This window comes from Vespa mandarinia, chromosome 3 (assembly GCF_050613455.1).
Source record: "Vespa mandarinia isolate Hongniang chromosome 3, ASM5061345v1, whole genome shotgun sequence".
Classification (NCBI taxonomy): domain Eukaryota; kingdom Metazoa; phylum Arthropoda; class Insecta; order Hymenoptera; family Vespidae; genus Vespa; species Vespa mandarinia.
The window spans coordinates 7,710,001-7,715,000 of NC_140812.1; the positions used below are offsets into that span (position 1 = coordinate 7,710,001).

General features: G+C 31.6%; 1 protein-coding gene across 1 annotated transcript in view; it reads left to right on the forward strand.

Moving 5' to 3' along the window:
* mub (poly(rC)-binding protein mub) overlaps positions 1-5,000 on the forward strand; it is a 226,049-nt gene that overhangs the window by 215,743 nt on the left and 5,306 nt on the right. The window contains exon 8 of the mRNA XM_035880238.2: positions 1-5,000. This exon is cut by the window's left edge and continues 5,833 nt beyond it; it is cut by the window's right edge and continues 5,306 nt beyond it. The gene's annotated coding sequence lies outside the window, so the exon portion shown is untranslated.

Genomic DNA, 5,000 nt, shown 5'->3' on the forward strand with positions numbered 1-5,000 from the left:
TATATATATGAAGTAAACAATTAGTGAGAGACGCTGTATGATTGTGTATATCAACAATAAATAATTGCTGTGATTAGAATCGATTATTAGTAAATAGTTAAGGACAATTTTTAAGGCATATTGCAAGGAGAGAGAGAGAGAGAGAGGGAGAGAGAGAGAAGTATTGATGTGGAATTAAAAAAAAAAAAAAAAAAAAAAAAACAAGAAAAGAAAAGGAGACATTACTGAACGACTGATGCGTGTGTGTGTTTGTGTGTGTGTGTTTGTGCGAGAGAAAGAGAGAGAGAGAGAAGAAACGAAAGGCTGCAAGTTTGAATGATGAAGAAAAAAAGAAAAAGAAAATGAATCGGTATTGTTTTTCAGGCGGCTAAAGACGCGTGCACGCATGCGTACAAATTTTCGTTCGCGTGGATGAAAGAATGATGGAAAATAAAAAAAAAAAAAGAAAAAAGAAAAAAAAAGGAAACAAACAAAAAAAATACAAAAACAAAAAAAGAAAGAACATCTCTTCTCGAGATAACGAGGACGAGCGCCAATCGATCTCATCGTTCTGTCCTTCTCGAGATCATACGATTTTTTTTTCGTTTATTCCTTTTTAATCCCCTTACTTTTTTATTGTCTTTTTAATTTCTACGACTCGAAGTGAAAAAGATCGAAAGAAAGATATACGATAAGAATATCCGATCGATCATTTATTTATTTTTACCGAAAGATGGCCGTCTCTTTGCGGTCTCTCCTCGTTATCCGTTGGTTTTTTACCAAGAAGAAGGAAAAAAGGAAAACGAAAAAGACAGAACATCAAAAAAAATAAAAACCTAAGAAAAAGAAAAGGAAAGAAAAGAAGAGGGAAAAAAAACGAAACAGACGGAAAGGGACGCAGCATCGTCGCACCAATCAAATATTCCAGAAGCATATCCGATGAGACATATGAGAAAAAAAAAATATCTAGGCTACTACAAAGTAAAAGTAATCTCTCTTTTTTGTTCCGACGAAAGCTAATATATATATATATATGTATATATATATATATGTATATATATATATATAGAGAGAGAAAGGGATACCTACACACATAATAAATAAATAAATATATATATATATATAATATATATATATATATATATATATATATATTTATATATTCGACATGGTATCGGTTAAATCATGACTTAAAATATTAATTTAAAAGGTTTAAAATCTTTTCGAAACGTCGACTTTTAAATGATAACGAAATAAGAAGAAAGAGAGAGAGAGAGAGAGAGAGGACAAAAAATTAAAAAAAAATCGATCTAATCGATTGATTCACTGTTTTAATACTTAACGATAATCAGTAGCCATTTTTTATGGGATAATGTTTTAATCATTGATGTCGTTTCAATGAAATAAAAGAGAGACAGAGAGAGAAAGAGTGAGGGAAGAGAATTAAATAAAAAATGAAATCGACGAATGGACAATTACAAAATTCTCTTATTCCGTATTAAAAGAGAAAATAAAGAAAATAAGAGAAAGGGGAGATATAAGAAAGATAAACTCACAATATTAAAGAACATCATGCCGTATACGTCGAATAGTGTTCGTTCGAAATCATGCGGTGCCAAATAAAATTTTGTTAGGGATATTTTCAAGGATGGTACTTTAGCGAGAAAGAGAGATAGAAAGAGTGAATGAAGAAATGAGAAAGTAAGATGAATGAAAGGGATATAGTATGAATGAGAGAGAGAAAGAGAGAGAGAGAGAATAAAAAGGAATGTCGAATTGATGTCAATAAACGCATCGGGTGTGAATTGCAAGAGAGATAAAATAGAAGAAAAAAAAAAGAAAAAATAATAAATAAAATAAAATGAAATGAAATGAAATAAAATTAAGAAAAGGAAGGGAGTAAGAGAAAAGGATAGAGACATTAGAAAAAAAAAAAAAAAGAAAAAGAATATCTGCTGCGCTTGTTGATCCTCGATTCGACCTTACCATAAGAGATAAAGGATCGATCGATTGAATTAAACTCACCCTTCTTCACCTCTACTACTATTACTATTACTATTACTACTACTATTACTAGTTTTGCATTCGAAAACGAAGATCTCTTTTAAGTCTTATAATGAAACGGTGAGAAAAATAATGGAGAAAGAAGGAAGGAAAGAAGGAAGAAAAAAAATAAAGAAAAGAAAAAAAAAATGGAGTAACACGATCGTATCGTTGTGGCGTAGAGAGCAATCTGTTAGTGCAGGGGCCTTATCCTTATTGCGAGGGCCCTGACAAGGATGATACGTCACAATCGTTTTACTGTTTTACTATTTTTCATTTTTTCTTCTTTTTTCTTTTCTTTTTTCTTTTTTTGTTCTATTTCTTTTTCTTTTTCTTTATTATATCCTTTTCTTTCTTTTTTTTATTTTTTTTTTTTCTTTATTTACGTATATCGTATAAATGGCTGCATAACGATGATAATAATGATAATAATATAATAATATCTAGTAATAATAATGATAATAATAATTAATCGAAAGGTTACTCAGCCTCGTTAATTAGATTTCTAAGCAGCCCCCATTTTCGTCGGACATTCGTCAAAAATTATAAAATATAAATAATGTGGGCGTAAGGAGGGGTAGGGAGGCACCTCTCTCGCTAACCTCTCTATCCCACTGTAGGTACGTTAATACTCGTTATAATCTATTAAAATGAATTTCAAAAATTCATTGTAAAAAAACGTACTACGTATACTGATAGATAAAGGAAGAGAGAAACCAAAAAAAAAGAAAAAAAAAATAGAAGAAAAAGAAGTTGAAGAAGAAAAAGAAGATAATAAGATAAATTCGCGTTAGGCGATTATTTAAATATTATAAAATAAAGTAAAATAATTTTCACGATCGAGACGATCCTTGTCTGGGTGCCCAACCTTTTAAACCGTAACGCAAGGCAATCAGCTAAGAAATAACTTAGTTTTTATAGAATATTAAATTCGCGCCTTTACTTACTCGCGGTTAAGGCGTATATGAAAGAAAGAAAGAAAGATAGAAAGAAAGAAAGAGACAGAGAGATAGAGAGAAAAGAGATCAAGGGCAAGGCCTTTCTTTTCCTCGCGCGTAATAATTAGGCGAAATGAAAATGAAGGCAAAAAAAAAAAGAAAAAGAAAAAGAAATAGATGAGAAAGATAGAAAGATAGAAGAAGAACTCGAAGCGATCGACGGCCGAAAGGGTGGCCGCGTGTGAGATTTTTTAGTCGCCGCATATTTTTCTGTAAAAATCGTGCGAAAGAAAGAGAAAGAGAGAGAATGTGAATATGCATGAAAGGGATAAAGAAAGAAAGAAAGAAAGAGAGAGAGAAAGAGAGAGAGAGAGAGAAAGAGAGAGTGTGTGAGAGAGAGAGAGAGAGTAAAATCAGATCGGAAATTTTTGGTGCCAAATCGTTGATATCACGTTCGCCGTGAGCGTCAGAAAAATCGTGCCAATGCTTAATAAGAAAAGAAAAGGAAAGAAATAAAAAACAAAAAAAAGAAAGAAAATACCAAAGAAATAAAAAAAAGAGGAGAGAATTAAGAAAGAAAACCTTATGGAAAAGAACGTGCCAAAAATCGCCGAGCGTGCTTGTGTGTAAAGAGAAGAAGAAAGAAGAAAATAAAAAATTAAAAAAAAAAAAAAAAAGAAAAAAAAAACTGCAAAAACACTGAAAAAAAAGAAAAAATAGCGGAGAAAGAAAGAAATTTTTTAATTGTTCGCCCCTGTCCCCCCATCCCCGGCCTCGCTTCCCACCTCTGTGCGAAGAAACGACACCGAGTGGGAGGAAGTAAGAAAAAGTAATAATTGTTGCGATAATAAATTAAAAAAAAAAAAAAAAAGAAAGAAAAAAGCAAGAAAAAAGATACAAAAAAAAAGGAAGAGTAAGAAAAAGGGAGTAAAAGAAAATGACGGGGCTATAATATTAAGGGGCAACGTGAGACACAGGGATTACACAAGTATCACTTTATTATGACCTGAACTTTTTACGTCCTTTCACCTTTCCATCTCTTTCTTCTTTCCTTTATTTATTTTTTTTTTCCTCTTGTTTTGCCTTTCACCTTTTCCCCTTAAAAAAAAAACCCAACCCCACCACCTTCTACCTCATCATGGCTCACGCCTTTCTCTCCTTACTTACTATTCCCATGGGAGACCTCGAATTCGTTCGACTTATCGATAATAATCGTTCGGATTTCGAAGAGAGTTTCTCTGAGTTTACTCTGAGAATTTCCTTCTCTCTCTCTCTCTCTCTCTCTCCTCCCTCTCTCTCTCTCTTTTTTCTTTCTCTCTCTCTCTTTTTTTTTCAACCATAATACACCACTATCTCGCCAGACCACTCACTCTCTACCCTCAATCCATCTTTGCTTCCAAAAACTTTTCTCTTCTTCCAGCTCGTAGTATCACGTGTAATGCGTGTAAAAAAAAAAAGAAAGAAAAAGGAAAAGAAAAAAAAATAGAGAGATAAAGAAAGGGAATCGAGAATAGGGATATAGATGTCGTATATATTCGAGGATAAAGTCTGAATCCGTAAAACCAAATATCGTGTTTAGAAAAAATATAACTAAAGCTATAATATATATATATTTATATATATATATATATATATATATATATATATATATATATAGCTGTTCGCGCGACATGTTTTTTATATAAAAGTCGCGTCATATCATTTTTTATTCGCGAATCAGCTTTAGAGAAGCCTATAGAAAGATGAAGGAAGAGATGGTAGAAAGAAAGAAGTAACAAAAAGAAAATACAAAAAAAAAAAAAAAAAAGAAGAAAAAGAAGGAACAAAAATGTGGAAAAATTAAAAAGAGTTTTCTAATCGACGACCATTAGAGAAAAGAATGGTAAAATTTTTTATCGGTAAAGGATAATAATCGGATAAGAAAATTTCACAGGGAAATCCTCCTGCTCCTTCCTTTTCTCTTCTTTTTCTCTTTTTTTTTTTTTCCTTTTTTTTTTTTTCTTTTTAATTTTCAATCCGATAATCCTTCTGACTTACCGT